Here is a 21913-nt window from a genome sequence, read left to right as displayed (position 1 = left end):
ATCACCCCTGAGCAAAATCACCCCTGAGCAAAATGTACAGATGCTGCATAGGTTAAATTGATAGTAGCTGGGAAAGAGGGCAGCCCTGACTAGTGCCTCTTTCCAACGGGAAATGGTCAGAAGTCACCCCATTTACTCGGACCAACGCCAGACATGCATGAAGGGCGCGGGTGTTGGCGTCCCGCGAAGGGTGTTTGGACTAGCCCAGGAGGGCCACCGTATTCTCGGAGGGGAGGCCACGCCCCCTCCCTATTTCCTCTCCTTATCATCCCCGCAGGGCAGGAAGCCCGCGGGGGAGCAAGGGCGCGGGTGTTGGCGTCCCGCGAAGGGTGTTTGGACTAGCCCAGCAGGGCCACCGTATTCTCGGAGGGGAGGCCACGCCCCCTCCCTATTTCCTCTCCTTATCATCCCCGCAGGGCACGAAGCCCGCGGGGGAGCAAGGGCGCGGGTGTTGGCGTCCCGCGAAGGGTGTTTGGACTAGCCCAGCAGGGCCACCGTATTCTCGGAGGGGAGGCCACGCCCCCTCCCTATTTCCTCTCCTTATCATCCCCGCAGGGCAGGAAGCCCGCGGGGGAGCAAGGGCGCGGGTGTTGGCGTCCCGCGAAGGGTGTTTGGACTAGCCCAGCAGGGCCACCGTATTCTCGGAGGGGAGGCCACGCCCCCTCCCTATTTCCTCTCCTTATCATCCCCGCAGGGCAGGAAGCCCGCGGGGGAGCAAGGGCGCGGGTGTTGGCGTCCCGCGAAGGGTGTTTGGACTAGCCCAGCAGGGCCACCGTATTCTCGGAGGGGAGGCCACGCCCCCTCCCTATTTCCTCTCCTTATCATCCCCGCAGGGCAGGAAGCCCGCGGGGGAGCAAGGGCGCGGGTGTTGGCGTCCCGCAAAGGGTGTTTGCGGTCCCGCGGAGGTGCACCTTCAGGACTTTGTCACTTTGACCTTAAGGCGGCACAAGGACGCAGTGTTTAGGAGGTGAAGAGGATGGCCCGGCCGCCTGGAGAAAAAGGGTGAAAGTAAGTGTCGGCGAGGGACTGTAAGAGGAGTTGTTGTCTGTTTGTTCTGGACATAAGGGGAGAAAGGGCGCGGGTCCCGCAGTTTGGTCCAGGAGGGCCGCCATACCGAAGCCACGCCCCCTCTCTACTTCTGCTGTTAACGGGACCCGCAGGGTGAAGCCCGCGGGAGAAAGGGCGCGGGTGTTAGCGTCCCGCAGGGTGTTCGCGGACCCGTGGTGGTGTACCTGGACTGTGAGGTGAGACTGAGGCATTTACTGTGGGGAGGGCCAACAAAGCCAACAAGGCCTACAGCGTACTGTGTATTGTGGAGGGCTAGACCTCTATCACCCCCCCTGCAGGCGCTTAAGGTCATATCATGGTGGGTCTTCCCCAGGATGTCGCCAATGGAGCCATGGAAGATGGAGACATTTCCTCTCCTTTCTCCCCACTTCACCTCTCTAAATCCTCTCTTCTATCGAGTCTTCAGGGACCCTCGGCCCCACTGGCGAATCGGAAGCCAATTAAGGGCAGAAGGCTGAGGGGAGGTATGTCGAGCAAAGCACTGGGGGCTATGCAGGCAAAGGGAACTTGCATTGGGAGTCTCTGTGGGAAAGGAGTTCCTGTCCAACTGTCCTCGGTCACTGCCTGCACCAAAGAGGGAGCCTCTTCAGAATCCTTGCTCAAGCCACCCTGCCCCCCCAGCTCGCAGGTGGGGCCCCTACTAAGGCCCTCTGGGACCTCCTGTGATCATGTTTCAATCCCTCTTCTTACAACCGGACATATAAGCCCATTTCTGGATGACCTTGGGACCCCTGTCAACCTGTTAACCCCTGGAGGGGGTCTTGACTGTGTGGCTACAGCCGGACTTCTGGATACCTTGGCCAACGGCTGTGAGAGGATCTCAATAGGGTTTTCGAAACTGATCAAAGGAAATGTGTCGCTGGCTCCATCTATGGTCCCACCTCTGTTGCCTTCTCTGACACTGGCCCCTCTCCATTCATCTTCCGGCCAAAACCATGAGGTTATAGTTCCTCATACTGAAGCTGAAGCCCATTCCGCCGCCTCCCTTGTGCCCATGTTTGGGGTTCCTGAGGCCTTGGGTCCAGTTGACATGAGCGGGGGAGAGAAGTCCTGCCCTCCGTCCAGATCTGGCACTAGGCCAACCTCTGATGCTTCCCCAGGGGTTGGCTCTTTGCCCCGTCTTAGCCCTCCCTTGGCCTCTAAATCCACCCCAATAGGAGAACATTTTCCACCAGCTCAAACTTCCTCAGATTTTGCAACCCTCCCTAGCTGTCCCTGGAACCTCCTGTTATCAGAGATGGTCGAGATCAAAAATCTTTTGTTAGTATTGATCAAGGGGACGCGGGGGAGTAGGGGGGAGGAGGGTACGGGTAGGGAAGGTGAGGGCGCAGTAGGGTCCGGCCCAAGGGGTCCTAATCTTGACTTTGATAAAGGGATATATCCCTTGACCCCCTGTCCGTCCCTGGCTACCTCCGGGGCTAGGTCTCTCCAGTCCCTGAGGAGCCGACCAAAGCTAGGTTTTCCCCCATTGTCACCCCGAATGAGGGAAACCACTGATCTAGACTCAAGGACTAAGCCCCCATTGTTGCAGCACCGCGTGGGGAGGAGGGCCAGTGCCTCAATCCCCGGTCCGGGCAGGCCGAGGTTGGGGCGCCACACTAATGAAGGCTGTAGTAGCTCCATGGTCCTCCTTCATGGTGTTCCAAAACCCACTTTTGGCATAAGAGAACCAAGGGACGCCCTGCGGAATAAATGTTTACATTGGATGCGGGCTGTGGGGGAGTGTGGGTTCATGTCCATGGGCTCTCTGTTGGAGTGCACCAGACTGTCCAATCCTTCAGCCAAAACGGACACTGTCAAACTGGTCTTTGGGAGCGCCCATCTGACAAGGGCCGTATTGGAAAAATGTAATGGCCACTGGCTGATAGGGAAAAGTGGTATCACTGTCAGCGCACCCCCTATACCTGCCCTTGTGTGCCCTGCAAGAGCCTCCTCTGGGTTTAGTCGCCTTTCAGGGGCAAATCTAACCGCCTTGGGCCCGAGGCGCTATGGGAGATACCAGAGAGAAGGTGGTTGAGGGTTTCTGATTATTGGCCTAGAGATCTGTGCGGGGGCACTCATGGATGGTCTGGTTCTCTATCTGGGTGTGTTGTCGTTTTTCTTTTTTTTTTGTGTTTCTCTATGCATTCATGTATTAGAACTGTTTTTTAGGATGCACTTTGATGGCCTTTCAGGCCGAATAAAGTTGTTTGACTGACTGATTGTTCATACAGCAGTCTAATCCACTGAAGGAAAGAAGGCCCAGACCCCATACCCAACATCACCGCTCAGATGAAGTCCCACAATACTGAATCAAAAGCCTTTTTGAAATTGATAGGCACAATCGCCAGCAGGTCCGTAATAAAGTCTACCCTCTCCAAACCCACATGGAGTGTGCAAATATTCATGTGAATTGTCCTGTGTGGCAGAAAAACATTTTGGTCTGGAGAGATTAATGCTGGAAGGGCCACAGTCAGCCTCCTTGTAAGGACTTTGGACAGTGTTTTAGACTCTACGGTAAGGAGTGAAACAGGTTGGCACTCATCCGACAGTTTGTCTTTTTTTGTAATGAAAATGATGATCGCCTGATGCAAATTGTAGGGCAGTCTCCCCTCTTTCCTGCTGTCCTTAAACATTGATATATGACCTTATTGAGCCTTTTTCAAAAACTCTGCCAGAAAGCAGTAGTGCCCTGGACCTTTCCCAGACTGTAAGGACGATATCGCTGAGGCTACTTCTTCTTTCATGACCACAGACTCTGGGGCCACTAACTGCAGTTCCATAATATGGGGGAGGAGGATTTCTTCATAAAAGTCAGCACATGTTCCCTAAATGCACCTCTGGGACTGCAAATAGATGTGCATAATAGTATGCAAATGCCGCTCACATCTTTTCATCCTGCGTGACCCTCTCCCCCACGACCGTGATGATTCAATGAACACATCTGTGGTTAAATCTTGGTGTTCCAGCCATGCCAGAAGTTTCCTAGCCTCATCTGCCTCCTCAAATAACCAAGCATGGGATGTCAAATGGGCCTGTCTCACAGTGTCAGTTGCAAAGGTGCGAGACAATTCCCTTGCTCACTACAGATAATGCTGTGTTCCCTGAAGTCTGTCAGCAAGAAACTGCTGTTCAAGCCACATCAACAGTATCTCATTGTTCATCAGCTGCGCAAGCCTCTCTCGTTCCCTGGTGGCGAGAACCGAAATCATCTCCCCTGTAGTACTGTCTTATATCCTTCCCATAGTGTGACCGAGCTCTTCACCAATTTGGTATTGAGCTATACATATCCTGTAGTCTTGTCCTGCAATTTGCTCACCATCTCTGGGAATTAAAAATGTGGGTTCATTCGCCAAGAGAAAAAGCTGATTGTTGGTCCCCCACCCAAGTAGTGGAGCATGAGTGGAAATACCTCTCAGCATGAGCTGCATATCGTGACCAGGTAGGAGTCTGAATTCAGTATAAAAAAATGATCTATCCTCAACAGGGAAGGTGTTTCCCCATGTGGAAGGAATATCCCAGTTTAAGTTCGTGCATACAGCGCCACACATCAACCAGGCCATTTGTGTTCCCAAACGCGCTGAATCTCGACTGCTTCAAATGCGTTGCCTAGGGACCCAGGAATCTTAATCGCATCATTTAAGTCTCCACCCACAAGTTAGCGGTCCACCTGCTGATGAACAAACAATTCCAGTAGCTTGTGGAGCAGACCTATAATCAGCAGCAGTTGGTTACTTAGGATGAGGGGGCGCTGCCCTCGACCAGAAAGCAGACAGAATGAGGCTGAGACAGTGTCCTTAGTGTGCATTCCTACTGTAGAGGCAGACACTAGGTAGCCACATATACTGTGGAGACACATGATCAAACCGATTAAATAAATAATTATTCAGAGTGTGGTGTCATGGTGCGCATGTGAATAGGCGCGCTCCAGGAAACACAAGCTTTGTTAGTCTTCTGGGCAGAACCAACAGGCTCCACGTAAATTGTGCAAGCTTTCTTCTCATTTAGGATGCTGGTGGGGTGCTGAAGATGTGGCCCCACTCGTAGAAACTTCTTTGTCAACAGCGCAGTGCCAATCATCGGAAGACTCGTCAAATTTCATTGGATGTTTTCGATAGTCAATGAAATTGAATATGTTACTGCTTGGGCGGCCCTGTGGGTGCTTCAATGTGTGGTGATTAGCAGCAACAAGAGGACTCTGAGCCAAAGTGTGGTCAGCCAGTTGTGTTGGTGTTGAGCAGGAATTGGCCATCTGCCCGCTATGGACCATTTAGCCCTGAGGTAAATTGAATTGCCATTAAATCGTATTCTTTGGGTTACAAATGCAATTGCTTTGTTGCCCTCTATCATCATCTAGGCAATGTTACTGATAACAAGTGCAGTGAGCTCACAGTGCTGTTTTACGTAAGTGGTGGGTGTGCAGCTCAGGCAACTCTGCACGGACGGTGATATGCTAATGAGTAAGTCATTTTTCAAATGCTGGCCTAATATTAGCCCCTGCAGTGGAGATGAGAATGAGTGTGGAAAACAACCTTTCACGTGTGCAGTTTGGGGGATGTTAGAGACCCCCAGCACTTTTTGAAGTACTAGTGAACCATGTTCCTTCATCCTGAATGAGTGGAACCTTTTTCCACTCATTCATTCTTATGGGCTCTGTCTTTTGGAACTCTATTATTTGTATTTTACCTGTACTTTGGAGTCTTCTTTTCCTCCATAACTCTCAAAGGCATCTGTATTTTACTATTGCAGCACAGACCTCTTTATGGGCAGTGTTGCTGGGGACCCTTAGGGTCCTCCTTTGAGATACTCTTCTATATCCTAGAGTAGCTAGCACTCTTAAGGATAGAGAGATACTGAGCATCTCTCCAAAAACGGTATAGTCTTTGAGATTGGCACACACCACCTTCTGTGGAGTGCCAAAGGGACGCCTAGTATCCCCCTTCTCTCTGCCCCAGTGGCTTTGTCACATAGGCCAACTCCTAGTTATGGCTGGTGGCAGTGGATGTGTCCTACCAACTATTGTGTGCTTTTTCTACCGCAGGCTATGTCCATAGCCTTGGTAGTATACAATAGGGGCACCCAGGTACCAAACTGCCTGTACTTCCCTCCTGTTTATGACACCTTTGTGATATTATGTAACTGCACCTTCTCTGTATCGCTATATGCTGTAGATTTGTATTCATGCCTGTGTAACCTAAGCTGTGAGTCTCCTTGTAACCTCTGCACCCTGATATCTTCGGATCTGGCGCGTAATATAAATAAATAAACAAATAAACAAACCACTTGTGGGCTCCCTTCTTTTTTCACCATTATTAGTGTGGTTTTTCTTTGTCAGCCCCTCTTCTACCATTCTGGCGGGAGGAGGCCTGTGTGTGTGTTTTGCCTTTGGTGGGAACCCTTGGGTGTACCATTCTAGGTTTCAGATTGTCTGGGCTGGCAGGAAATGGGGGAGGAGTTTTACACCCCCATATCCTTTGTCTGTCAGAGTGCCTAAATGGGACCAGCTGCCACTGTGGCTCTGGCTGTCTCGATTGGACAGCCAAATGCCCCTTTCTGTAAACTGCTGAGGAAGATTGCAGAAGAGTGAGTGCTGGAACTGTACAAAAGGTGAGGCTCCTGGAGTGAAAAGCAAGTCAACCACTGGAAGCTGAAGTAGCCAAAGAAGAAGACGTCTAGAGACACCTGTAGACCCTTTGCTACACCGCAAAGGGACCACTGCTGTCCTGACGCTGATTTCTGTGTGACAGAGGAATTCGGATGAGGACGGCTCCTTCCCATTGACTGATAGAAACAACCAGTCCCAAGATGAACTTTGATTTGAGCCATCTCCCAAGGCCCTGTGAGTTTCCAGAGCTGCAGAACCCCAGTAACAGGAGACCTGTTGTCCATAATGAGTTCATTACTGTGGAAAGGTTGAACACATCAAAGTCTTTGTTGAGCCGTCAGGAACACTCCGGAGAACCGATCCAACTCTCCCAGACCCCCTCAGCAGAGTGTGGCACTGTGAGAAGTGAAGATGATTGACCGGATAAATCGCATCGTTTGTTTGTGCTGGAGAAAAGGTGCCAAAACTGCAGAGTGACCAGAGAAGTTACTTAAAACCACGCCAGAGTTCCTTCCTCGAGAATGCAGGTGAGAGATCATGCCCTTTTTTCTGCCTTTCATCATCAGATCAAGATATACAGAGGTCAGATACAGCACTGTCACATCAATGAGAATTCAGCAACAATGTTTTCTTCAAACCCAAGGTACTGTGGGGAGAGAGGTATTGCTTACCTTATTCCTAAAAGTCACTCCAGAGCATCGGAGCGCACGTAGAGGTGCCCAGGGCAACCCCTCTTACCTTCGACTCAAGCCGCTACTTGCATCCCTTTAGCAAGTCCTTTCTTAGGGCCTCCAACGTTGGTTTAAACTTGCTACATCCTAACGACTAGAGACTTTAGAGTATCCACAGGAACCTTTTCTATTCTGCTGCGTGTCAAGACTTTGAGCCCTCTCAGAAATGCCATTAGCTAGGGTTGCGTTTTGGAACTTAAAAGACTTGTTGTGCGAAGAAACCACCTCAGAAACCTTAAGCCCTGCTAGTATAACACTAACCAACTGTTTTCCTTCCCAAAAGTCACTGGGGGTCATTCCGAGTTTGGAGGTAGCCATAGGTGCTATTGGCACCATGGCTGCCTCCTAACCCGGGTCCGGTCTGACTGAATGGAGACTTACCGGGTCATTCCAAGCTTGGAGGACCCGGTAAGTCCCCATTCAATAAACCATTCCCCATTCCCACTTGAGCCCCCATAGGGCTCAATGGGAATGGGGAAGGCGATAATAACGGGCCCGCAAATTAACAGCCCGTTATTAGCTCCAAGGTCCCTTAACGGGACCCCGCAGAGAACGGGTGGTCAGACCAGCCGTTCCAGCTGGGACCCGCAAAGGGACCTCGGAATAGGGCGGTAAGGGTTTACCGGCACCGGCATCCTTAACGGTGCCGGTAAACCCTTACTGCCCAACTTGGAATGACCTCCACTATTTTATATGTGTATGCAGAGTAAATGCCTTTACAGTATTTCTGCTAAGATTTGTGAGTACATGTTATTACTGATAATACGATACAACTGTCATTACTGTCAAAAGCTGTAACAAATATAATTGTGAGCAACTACAAACTAAGCAGTGGCCTTTGAAAAGTATTCCAAAGTATTCCTAAGTGTCTGGGTTTATAAAATCACGTGTCCAGGAGGTATCCAGTAATATGGTTGCCGAAAAATAGCAGTTTTTACAAAAAATCTCAGCAAAAAGGCAAAAGTGTTTCCATTATACCATACAAGGGGTTTGGGGGCTGTAGGGGTGTTTTCTGCTCCCCTTGTGCAGTATCATGAGTCTTGGGGTTGCGGGGTGTCCCCTGCATCCATTAAATAGATTACGGGGGCCACACCACAGCCTTTTTGCGGCAATTTCTTTTAAACCTGTCATTTTCGCATTGACTTTATTATATGGAACTGTCCAGGATCACACCCTTTGCAGGGAAACTGGCATTTGAGACCAGCTTGATATTTCAATGTCAAAGTCAAGAAAAGTTACTTTTTGGACACATGATACAGGTAACATTCTAAGACTGTCACCTAGTATCCAATGTATGCATTTTGTATTGCATTTACATCTTGTACTTTATTGAGTGCCCCATTAACAACATTTGTAACATACCATTTTTGTTGTCATTTTTTGGGGTTGGGGGGTTGGGGGGTGCCAACGATGCTTCCCGCCCGGTATGCAATCTGGCCTAAGAGCGGCCCTACCAGTAGGTTAGCCCTTTAGGCTGCTTAGCCTTCCCTCTCCGTTGGAACCTTGCCAGACAAATGTGTTGCTATGTATTACTGGGAGTATTACAGAAATGCATACACCACTGTGCTTCCCATTTGGTATTCCTTCTAGAAATCACGTTAATTTGGTATGGCCGATTTGCACTGTCAGTGTATTGAACCCTGATTTTGCTGTTCAACTTTCTTGCGGTATTATGTTTTACAGACAGGGGGTTGGTAACTGGCGACCCCTCATTGGCAAATCACTCAGGCACTTCACACTCTAATTACGAACTTGTCTTGGTTGGACATGTTTCTGACGCAGCCTGAGCTATATATGTTCTTTCCTCCTTCTGCAAGGGCTTGGCATGCTAAAGAACGATGCTTGTAAGGGTTGCCCAGATCAATTGCCAGAGGTTGAGGTTCTTTCTAAACCTTGTAACCATCGCATTTTGCTTTCCAAGGCACATTATAAGCATACTTGTTTTTGTTGTTGTTATTTCAAGGCATTAATGAGGCAGGCCTGAACCTGCAACCCGGCTAGTATTATTTTTTTAAAAAAAAATCCATTCTGCCCAGGACAGACTGGTTGTCATAGCGATCAATCAAAAGGAGGGAAGATCAAAGTGCCAAGTTGGAGGAACCACCCCCCTCCTTAGTGTGAATTTCTGCCCACTGAGAATGATAAACCTCCAGCTAGAATGTCTTCAAATGACTAGGCAGAGTGGTAGGGTGCTTTCTGAGCCAGGCAGGGTGCTCAAGGGTCGTGGTGATTTCAAGAGAGTGGCACTGGTATGGAGGGAGTGGAATGAGGCTGCATGCAGTGAGGAAGTTGAAACACTGTACAGGTGCGCAGTTTTGGTTTTGAGTCCCCTTGTTTTTTGTTGGATAGGTACCTTGCTTGCAGGTTGTTAGTTTGTTAAATAATGTATGCACCTATCTACATGTTGGATTTTATAAAGCATTAACCAATCTCTGAATCAATGGATCACAAATGGACATACTCGGGGATAACACAGTGTAGATCTGGCTAGATTGGGTAGTAGGAGAAGGGGAGAGGTGGGGGTTTCCCCCGGAGATGGAATAGTAGGGTCAGAGGAGGGAGCAATGCCATAATCATGTGGGGGGTTGATTGGAGTTTGCAGTGCCATTGTTAAATGCATTCACGGCACACGTATATTCAGCTTTTTTGGATGATGTGCAAGCAGGATCAGAACAACAAGTGCGTTTTGTTTTTAAACTCTTAATGCTAGGGCTTCATTCCTTTGACAATGCAAACTTGCAAAAGAACAGACAGGGTGTCTTGCTTTTGTTATACATACTCTCCAATGGCACACCATGCTTAGTTCCCTTGCATCGGCTGTGTGCAGGTGATGAACTGTGTGACTGACTTGAGTTCAGGGTATTTATTTATATATTTATTGTTCGCTTCTAAGAATATACTGTTTCAAAGCGCCCACAGGGCAAGGAGGGACGGAGAGTGCGAAGTACAATTACAATACAACAAAATATTTAAGAGCAGAGGTGGAAGAGTGAGGGGGACAAACCTACTATGCCTTGTGAGTATTCAGAACGTGCAAGTGCATAAATGAAGAGGGAAGAGGGGATAAGTGCTGGGGAGTCAGAGCCCGTGGGTGAGCCATGGACGAAGAGCTAGAATCTTGAGTGCTACACGGTCTGAGCCGTACAGGTGTAAGTGCAAGGTACAGTGGGAAAAAAGTATGTGGCCAGGATCCCACATTTTCGTTGAGCTGGGATTTGAGATCTAGTTGTAATTTAGGTATTTGAACACCAGCTATCTTCTCAGCTCTAGCTGGATAAACTGTGCTGTGGTTTGACTTTTTTGGCACCAAGGTACACATCCCATAATAAAAAAAATCTCACAAATGTGTGAGTCTGTACTGAAATATCTTAAGCAAAAGGAATTGTAGCTAAGACCAGTATCAGACAGCAAAATAACTTGGACCTAAATTAAACAAAAACACGTGCAGTTTGGAACCCATTTTCCAAATGTTCTCTGGGTTTCGAGATCATTTGCAAATTTGCGCCCCACCACCTTTCAAAGTCAAGAGCCACCACTGCCTATAGTTAGCATGGGTGGAGCATGCACGTTAAGCAGCCCTATTGTCTCTCCTCTAGGTAACCTAACAACAGGACGTATCTCCCCCGTGTCCCAGACAACTGATGTACTAGTGAACAGGGTAGGTCTCCGGGTAAGAACAAATACACCCCTGGATCCCCTTGTAAACCCAGCTTGCACATTGGTTCCATAGTTAGACTTTCTTTAAAAGATGCTCTCTATCCCTATCAAGTGCATCTCTCGGAGAAATACGAATATGGCGTTGTATCTGTTAAGTGTGTGCAACACTGATCCCCTTTTCATACTACCACACAACCTATTGCCATTCCAAAACATGCTCACCATACGTTGATCAACACCATTCATCATTACCTAACTTTCAGAAAAAGCATACACAAGGCACACAGCCTGTGTGCCCCCTGAAGATAAGTTCCCAATGTTTTAGTTTGAGGAACCCACATACCCTGACTGTGAAGCACAAAACAAAAACTATTTCCATGAACCCTAACATAATCCCCATACAACCTGTAAACCTGGTATCCGTTGCATAGATTGCATAGTCTTGGACATTCTGTACCAATTCATTATTATCTATTTAGATGATATTCTGGTGTACTCCATGCACCCAGAGGAGATTAGCACACATGTGAAATGACCGGTTTAGCATCTATGACATCACAAATTGCTTTCCAAACCCGAGAAGTGTCAGTTGGATCAGGCTACTATTCACTATTTCGGATATACTATCTCTCAACCTGTGATAGCAATGGATCCAAAGAAAGTCTCAGCAATTTTGGACTGCCCTTCATCCTCATCCAGTCAAAAATGTCCATGATTTTTGGGACTGTTAAACTTCTATAGGATGTTTATTCCATTGTTCTGACTATTACGCAACTTCTGAAGAATTTATGCCTCTTTTTTCGACCCCAGAGGATGAACTGGCTTTTTTGGAATTAAAGGACAAATTCGCTCATGCACCCATTCTCTGCCAACCTGAATACATTTGTCCTTTTGTCATGAAGACAGATGCATCTGACCAAGCATTGGGATGAGTCTTAAAGCAACTGCAGGAAGACCAGAAGGAATATCCTGTAGCATATGTATCACCTACCTTGTAAAACCTTACACCGTTCTGGAGAAAGAAATGCTAGCTATTTGACAAGCATACCTAGATTGGAGGCTCCAGCTTCATAGTTTCGAATCAACTATTGAAATAAGAAATGATCAAAGAAATATAGAAGCCCTACACATCATGGAATGTAAGAACAAAGGCCAGGCCAGCTGGGCTTATTTCTTCACCCAATATCAGTTCCAGCTTACTTATACAGCTGGCGGTTCTAATGTCATCGCAGAGGCCTTGTGCCGTGCGTGGGACAAACCGGAAGACCTTCCTTTTTCAGATGTATGCATTCCTTTCTCAAGTCCTATGGCAAGATGGAGCTGCAGCCAACAGATGGAACTTACTTTGTAAGGACAGATACTTGTTCTGAGGAGACAGACTCTACAGTCCAATGCCTGAACTACAAAGGGAAGTTTTAGCCCTTTGCCACGATTCCCTAATTGCCAGGACATAGGGGATACAAGCTATTCTATGTACTATCCAGCACTTTGTGTTGTGGCCTGCCTTGCATGCTGCAGTCCAAGCATATGTAAAGTAGTGTTCTAATTGTGCTCAATCAAAATATTCTACACAAAGACCAGTGGGCTCATTCCATGGCAAGTCATATCAACAGACTTTATAGTGGACCTTTCTCCTTCTCACGGTTTTTCTGCCATCATGGTTACCATAGATTTGGTCCCTCCAATGGCTCACTTTTCACCCCTTCCCAAAGTTCCCACAGCACCTGAGATTGCCAAAGTGTTCCTCTCGGATATCTTTCTCTTACATTGGGTACCCAAAACCATCATATCATATCGTGGACCACAGTATGTGTCTCGCCTTTGGGCAGCCTTGTGAGATTCCCGTAGGATCAAAAGAGCACGTTCATGAGGTTATCACCCCTAAGGCAGCGGTGCTACTGAAAGAGTAAATGAAACACTTGAGGCATATTTGTGTTGTTTCTCATCTACAGTGCACGAAAATTGGGCCTCTCTTTTCTCGTTCCCAGGGTTTTCATACAATAATTCCAAACATGATTTAGCAAAGTTTAGTCCAGTCTATAGTTCATACTACTTTTATCCTAAAGTGTTTCCTGTCGGACTGTCATAGCCCACCCAAATGCCAACAGCAGATTGTTGGGTTGCAGATTTACAAGAGGTTCAGAAAGACACTTCTTATTTGACTATGGCCCTATGTAATGCCAAGAAGTATGCAAACCATTGAAGTTGCTTGGTTCACCCATATGCCGTTAATGGCCTGTTATGGCTATCTTCCAAATTCCTACCTAGAGATCTATGTGCCTCCAAACTCAGCCCTAAGTACTTTGGAACTTTTTGTCTTTTCTTAAAGATCAATCCAGTGGCCTGTCATTTGGCTGTCCTACCTACCTGCAAGCAGATACATCCTGCTATTCACATATCACTCCTGAAGCTGTATGTTCACCCTGTCTCTGGCAAGTGACCCCCTTCTCCGATGGTGCTACGTGATGCAGTCCCTGAGAATGAAGTAGCCTGTGTTTGTGTTTCTCTATATGGGAGGGGCTGCCTTCAATGCCTTCAATACCTGATCCTTGACATTTCCTGAGAGTGGCTTCGCACCTACATCTGCTTCTCTTGGTGCATCACTTTTGTCTACTTCATCCAGGAAAGCCGGGTGGCACTTCCCTTGGGAGAGGGCATAATGTCATACACATGCACCATCATGGGGGGTCTCATGGAGGACAGGTGTGGTCACTATGACGATGATGGAAGCTCCTGGGCACATTGGCCCCCTACCAAGTTGGTGCCCGTAACTTGCTGCATGGGCAAGCTACATGCAACAGCCAAGATGGTGACGAGTGTTCACAAAATGCCTCCCGCTTGGCCACTCGGATCAATAACCATCTCTCAGTCTTCAGCAGCTTTACGTCACAACAACAGGTAATCTCCCTATCCTTTGCCAAGTTGTTGAAAGCCCCTGTTCCTTGTTTATCCTACTCCTGTCCTCTTTGCCCTTTACTACTTGTCTTCTGTTACTTTCCCCTGTCACCTGATGGTTCCCTTGACCTTAGTTCTTGGAACCGTTGCCTTTTACCAGCCTGCTTGCAGTCTTTTACCACCCATCTTCATCTGCCATCTCCAGAGATTTTTCCCTTCAGGGTTTTCCCTCTATGTGTGGTGAGTACATTGATTCCCTGGCAGGTGACACCCACCAAAAGCATGTGAGCAACTTAACCATAACTACCCGGCTGCTGCCGCAGGCCGGGTAATACATATATATTCAGTGAAGAAAACTTTCTTAAAGGGACGTTATGGTTAAGTTGCACTTCTAAAAACCTATCAAATTCAGTGGAAAAACTTTGTTAAAGGGACTTTATGGTTAAATTACACTCATAAAAATGTACCAAAATCAGTGAAAAAACGTTGTTATAGGGATGTTAGTGTTACAAGTAAAACTGGACAAATGAAAGCCACCCGGTTTTCTTAACTGATTGTAAACTTGTTAAATGGAGAAGTTGTGATATATACAGAAGACCTTATCCTCATTCTATATTGTATAAGTATTTGGGTTAGGGCTTGGTGTCAGCCAGCTCATTGGGCACAGATATGGCCAATAAGCGGGCTGTACACACATAATTCATTTGAGTACCTGATGATAAACAATATGTTATTGACATTTTGTATTGATGTTGTTTCTGTCCTTTCTACTGTATTTTGCCATCATGTGCCTCTAATTTGTATGCATTGTGGGTCTTTATATGTTTTGTTTATAGTAACACACATACGTAGTACGTCTTGACTTATTTCCTATATATTCCACATTAAAATTACTGAAAATTCTGCAAGCATATATTTCATTATTTTACAAAGCAAAATGAGCAGAATAAAAATATTGTACTGCTAAAGAGTATGCTGCACCCATGTCTTATGTGTATGTATGAGTAGCTTCCTGTATCAAGAAGAACACTGTAATATAATCTTTCCTTTGCATTAGTACATTTGTTCATATGTTAAGTAGTTTTGCATAGATCTCCCAATCACCCATAACATCTTGCTACCAACATTATAAGCACAATTCCTTATAAGGACTAGAAAAGTGTGTTGTCATCTTTGATGTCCTTGGAGTTAGTTTGAGCAGTGCACAGTGACGGCACAAGTTATGGTTGCTTACCTTACCATAACTGGGGAATTTCTGGGGCTTTTTGGTTTTACTTGTAACACTAACATCCCTTTAACAAACGTTTTTCACTGATTTCGGTTGGTTTTTACTAGTGCAATTTAACCATAATGTCCCTTTAACAACGTTTTTTCACTGAATTTGATAGGTTTTTATTAGTGCAACTTAACCATAATGTCCCTTTAACAAAGATTTTCTCACTGAATTTCATGGGTTTTTACCAGGATACCCGTAATGTTTTTACTTGTCTCTTACATCACAGAAAACTCCTGCCCCCATCATGAGAGCCAGACAGTCCGCGGACTGTTCGACTGTCCACGGACTGCGGACAGCATTCACACTGCCCAAAAGCACAGTGGTTACCTTGCATTGTTGTATCCTGCAACAGGCAAAAACAAGTACATTAAACTTTAAGCAATATATGTACCACAACCAAAAATGTATATGTGTAGAACTTCTGTACTTGAGAAACCAGAAGTATGTTGTCATAGGTTGCACACCATAATGGAATGCACCAAGCACAAAGGTTAACTGTACACCTAACAGTAGCACCCCAGTGTAACCTCCCTTACACACTGAGAAGCAGCTGGCAGTTATTGTAGAAAATAGTAAGTGAACTATATTTCTTTCTGTACCATTACAATGTATTATGTATACATAGCTTGTAAAATAGCAGTGTTGTTTTCTTTCAACAAAAAATGTGAAGCACCTAGAGTGGTTGGAAGAATATTTCCCGCGTGATGAAATGATTGAAGGAAACAGCTTTAATGGTAGAGAATACATTTGTTAAACCAGAAAAAGAGATGTAATTTGTTGACATGTCACTAAAACATGGTTCTCTTTTTAACAGTACACAGTGAGAATGAAGAAAGTGGCCCCAAATTACTATTAAATGACCCAGAAGATGACCACAGAAAGCCCCTAACTACAAATGCAGAAAATAAACTAAGAAACCTATCTGCCAAAATGGACGAACTAAATAATAATTTTGACAGTTGATGACGTTTGTTAAAAATCATGTCAAAGAAAATATCCGAAATCACTGCCCAACTTGTTCCAATTCACCCTTTCCCAACCAATCATCCCCATCAAATTCCCTAAATCAAAGACACTACGATGAAAGCACAATCCCTTCCTCCCCTCATGAACAGTGTGTAAAAAAAAACAATTCTTCCATATTTGTTTCCCATTCTGATTCCCAATTTTTTTCCTAAGCGATCACATGTTTTTGTTTTAATAAATATTTGTTTGTGTTTGTATACTGTTGACGTATGTTTTTTTTAAAAAAAAGCAACATTTGGAGTCCGTGGACTATGCGACTGTCCGGGCTGTCCATAACCAAAATGGAGGTGCACCCGGACACCCCATCTGTCCCCACATGTACGCTCGCACATGTCACACTTTTAATACATTCAGGGACTCCACCCCTGTCCTACGGACACAGGCACATGTCCAAATAACTGTCTCCTGCGCAATAGGTATCCACAGAACAGCTGCCCTGTCCGCGGCCGTCTGGGGGCGTCATTATGTGACCAAACTTGCACTTCACATCAGGAGTATCTGTGGACAGTGTCCATACCCCGGGGCAGTTTAAAACTGTGTTTTTGGCCAATCTAGGGTGTTTGAAGCTGAAACTTCACCCTTGCTAAACTTCTAGACTGTGTCCTATGTGATCTGGCAACTTTGTATAACTTGTTTAGCCCTATCTCTGGATCGAACTGTCCGCAGAAAGTTGCGCCATCCACGGACAGCCCCTGCATAGGTACCCACCCAAAATTGCTCCTCAGTGTATTTATGGCTGTCCAGAAGAGAGCACCTACGGCTGATTTGGGCTATTTGGAATCTGTACTTTGTACTTCTTGGAGAAATGGCATCCATGGCCACTGCAGCTGCCTCATCACCCCCACCCCCACCACCTCCATCTGTAGGGCCTGGAGTGGGGAAAATGGGGGGTTGATACAGAGGTGGATCAATAGGATGATGAGGATGAGGCACTGGAAGTCCCTCTCTCCAGCTCATGATGTGAATCTTGGGTGTGGCAGCTTTTTACCACCATTGGGGGTGTACCTAAGGCTTGTGGGACAAGGTTAGATGCACTGAGTGCACGGTTGTACTTAGTCATGGAAAACAGGGTCTGTACAGCTACAGGACCACCTCCATGCGGCAAACCCTTAGGTCCAATCACTAGGCAGCAGTTTGGAAGTTAGTACCTTTCAAAGGGACAAGAAGGTTGACGGCCAGTACTGCACCCTCATCATCCATATCATATCATATCATATCATATCCGCTCCTGCCACCACAAGAGACACTCCTGTGGGGCAGAAGATACCTGCGGTAGACTCGCAGGCCATACATGACACAGTCGACCCTTATCTTTTAAGGGTGACAGTGCTCTGTATGTACTGTGACACGCCGCTCTGTAGGGGGGGTGCAGCTTTGAAGTGATTTTGAGGCTGCGGTTAGGATGCATGAGAAACACTGTCCCCTACCTATTAAGGCCCACCGAACATCTTCCTCTCTCCAACTTCCCCTTCGTCCCTGTGGTTGGTGCCCCTTCCCTCCCTTCCCTCCACTCCCTTGTCTTTCCTGGGGAAAAAAGGGAAAAAAAACAAAACACAAAAAAATAAAAAAGCTTCTTTTCTGAGCCACCTTTCACAGTTCAAAAATAGAAGTACAAAAAAAAGTTGCAGGCCACTATGCAGCCTGGAGTGTATGCGAACAGCGCGGTAGTCCGTGGACATTCAATAAATGTGTGAAGTGGTGGCATCAAAAACATTGCACTCTTTTGCGTGCGAAAGTGGTGGCTCTGAAAAGTTTTTTTCAAGTTTTAAAGTAAACTAAGCAGCATTCTACTGAACTAAACTTTTTCTTTCAACTTGCAAAACATTGTGCATTTATTTTTTTGCCTTGCTTCCAGGCATTTTTTCCCCTACTGAAAAAGTGCTTCAATGCATTTTGAATATTTTGCAGAAAAAACTGATTACCGGCATCGGTCAGGTGTACTCCATCTGTGCGGAAAATATTGGCACTGTCAAATTTAATATTTTCATTACAGATTGACGTCATGCCAACATCTCCCAAAAATGCACACACAACCATGTTGACATTGTGCCACTTGCATACCAAATGAACTGGAGCGCATCCACATCTGTCTCTGGGCAATGCGAGAAAAAAATAGTCGAGAGTTCAGGAACATTTCCTTCAGTTTGCCAAATGTCTCCTTCATTGCAAACTGCAGTGAAATTCCAGTTACATGCCCTAAACGGTTCCCTCCACAATGAACAATGATAATGTCCGGATGTTGCAGTGTGACCAAATTGACACAAAATGGGAGCAAGTCCACCCACTTCATGTCGTGCCCTCCGTACAATTGCACATGAACATCATGAAATCCAAGATTTTCAGCCACTCCACACTGCTGTGCAATCGCCTTCAAACAATGGATCCACGAGTCCCCCAAAATCTACACTGCCTCCTGAAAGTGTCATGTGTCAACCATGGAGATTAGGGAAGCGCTGGCAGCTCCATTGCTGTGCCGCTATGTTCTCTCTCACCTGCTCTTGTCAGCAGTCTAGCTTTTTTCCAAGGTGGCTGCCATGACTTCCACCCCGCCGGTTGAGCGTTGCAACCCTTCCACAATGTGAAACGCTTGTAGTTCGTATTTTACTTCTCTTGCTTTCTACCTGTGTGTTCCTTTGCCTTCCTGTGTTCTGTTTCTGTTTAATCAGAGATGCTGCTCACTGTCTCCACACAACTCACAGTGGCCGGATTCCCCTCCTCATTGCTTACCCTTGTGGTATGCTGCTATTCTCTCTCCCTGGTTCCCTCTTCTGGTGTTTTCTTTGGTTCTCTCTGCTTGCTGAGACTCTCGCTGGGCGGCTGCTTCCTCCCGCTTCTACTTGCTCATCTCCTTTTGCACCTCCGGGATCTCCCTCATTTATTGTCTTCCAATTGCTTGCCGGTACCTAGGGGTTTCCCTTTTGCTAATCACACACTTCCAAGTGGAATCTCCTTTTCCTTGAGCTGGGGTTCCCGAGGTATTCTCCTGCGAATTCTCGTGCTATCTATTCTTTCCGGACCTTTGTGCCCTCTCCTGGCCCCAGGATCCTTGGATCTCATAACAGATTCTGGGAAGCATCTACCATCCAGTGTCCATTCATAAAGAGGGATTATCCAGCTTCACAAGGAACTCAGGGTTTTTTCCGCTGCAAGGCTTTTTCCCTGGTAAGGGATTGGCTCCTCGGAGTCTCCACTGCCTGGAGTGTTGCACATTCAGGCAAAGTGGCCTCTGGAGGAGCTTGCCCTTATCTCTTCAAGAAAAAAGAAAAGAAAGTATAGAAGACTAAGACCAGAAGGAGGAAGAAGAAAAATGAAACTCTAGAGGTATCTTCCGAAGAGCAAGGTGGGGAGGTTGAAAGGCAAGAAGCCACAGATTCTGAGAGTTTGCAATGCCAAGAACAAACTATGGCATCTCTGGATCAATACCAGGAGTTATTGGCTGCCCTTCAAGGACTGATGGTGGAAATACAATCCCTCTGTGTTGAGAATGTGGCATTACAAACTCAAGTTGCAGTACGAGATGATCAGAGGGGTGACCTCCCTCCCTTGACATTTCCTTTTGGGTAATATGAAGTTAATCCCAGGCTTCTAAAAGAATTCCGTGACACATATTTGGTTTACGTTACATTTCTTCCCTTTGATTCAGATAGGGCCATGGTGGGGTTTCTTATCTCTAACCTTGTGGGGAATGCCTTGGCATGGTCTACCACCCTGATTACCATGTCAGACCCTTAAATGAATGATTATGCCTTGTTTATCCAACAGTTCAGAGCTCGATTTTACCTATCGGAAGTCCAGTACTCCTCCTATGAAACCCTGCTGGACACACGACAAGGGACTTTGGATGCGCAGCCATATGTGTCTATCTTTCAGAGAGTAGCAGCTGAGGCCGGGTGGCCAGAATCAGCACAACAGACCCTATTCCGGCATGGCCTACATGAAGACATTAGGGATGAACTGGCCCGTATACCCAGACCATCTACTTTCCATGAGTTGGTAACATTGTCCATCCAGATTGAGTTCCGTCTGTCAGAAAGAGATTCAAAAAGAGAAAGACCAGATACTTCCGACCCACACCTACAAACCCATCTTTTCTGGCTGATAAACCAACAGGTGATGAGCCGAAGCAGATAGGAACTGCCAGAGGACCGTTGACCACTGCAGAATGCAAGAAGCGGAAGGAGCAGCGACTTTGTATGTACTGTGGTTCCTCTAAACCTCTCCTGAGGAATTGCCCTGAAGTAAACCCTTGTTGTCAGGGAAATTAATCACCCTGACCTTAAACAGGGCTAAGGTAGGGGGAAACAACACCAGTCCCTGTACTCTCACCCAACGACCAGACACTTCAAGTGACAACCGACAACAGCAGACCTACACAGCAGTAACAGCAAAACCTACCAAGAAACTAGTAAGTGCACTACATTTATTTTATATATTTATAAACTTTCTGTATTAGATACACTAAAACTAATATTATTTTTTTTACACAGAAATGTCCAGTACTTTGGAATGGCTGGAAGAAAATTTCCCACGGATGAAATGAGTGAAGACAGTGATACTAATAGTAGATATAACATTTCTCTATATCAGCCAATTAATAACCATTACTTTGTGTGTGCTTAACACATTTTATTTTAACAGACCATACAGACACTAAAAATATTATACCAAGTGAGACGTTAGAAAATCCACTGCAGCAAATGGAGCTAAAAATGGAAATGTTAATGAAAAACGTAATTCTTTTAAAACACTTTGTAGAGGACCACATAACAGAAAACATTACATATCACTGTCCCACATGTACCTGTTCCATGTCCCAGTCAACTTTCCCCAAACCCTCCCCAGCAAGAAAAACATTACAATGAGACTTTCAGCCCTTCCTCCCCTCTCATCCATCATGTCCAAACCCCTAATTCCCCTGTATTTGTTTCAGTTTCTGCTTGCCCCTCTCTTTCGTAATTTTTAGTTATACTGTTATACAATAATAATATTTTAAGTGTGTTGTTAGTATATTCCTGTGTCTTATTTATTTAAAAAGGCAGTTGGGGTGTCCTTGGAGAGCTCGGGTGTCTGGGATGTCTGCAATTAACCAAAACGGGGGTGTCCTAAGGACACTAGACCTGTTCGTACTGTTCGCAATGAAAATGGAGGTGTCCTTCGGACACACAAGATGTCCGGCTGTCCATAATTAATCAATTGGGACTGTCCTAAGGACACTATACCTGTCCTTACTGTTCATAATTAAAATGAGGTGTCCTTAGGACACACAAGATGTCCGACTGTCCGCAACTAACCGAAAAGGGGGTGTCCTAAAGAAAGACACTATACCTGTCTGAACGGTTCATAGTCAAAATGGGGGTGTCCACAGGACACTAAATCCATCTGCATGTCCGTAACTATTCAAATTAAGGTGTCCTAAGAACATTCCCCCTGTTCGCAATGTCCGCAACCAGAATGAATATGTAGTAGAACACATATCCCGTCCACCTGTCCGCAAAGTTGTGACGCACATTTATTTTATTCGGGGACTTGAACACTGTCCGTAAAACAACCGCGCGCATGCGTACCGCACTCTTGGGCCCTACGAATAGTGCGGCTGTGTGTAACTGTCCGCCGCACGTGTGTCGCACTTTTGGTTAGTTCAGGGACTGGAACACTGTCCGTAGAACATCCGCGTGC

Source organism: Ambystoma mexicanum, chromosome 6p (assembly GCF_040938575.1).
Source record: "Ambystoma mexicanum isolate Mex_15411 chromosome 6p, UKY_AmexF1_1, whole genome shotgun sequence".
NCBI lineage: Eukaryota > Metazoa > Chordata > Amphibia > Caudata > Ambystomatidae > Ambystoma > Ambystoma mexicanum.
The sequence above is the reverse complement of the archived record's forward strand: the minus strand, read 5'-3'. Positions refer to the sequence as shown.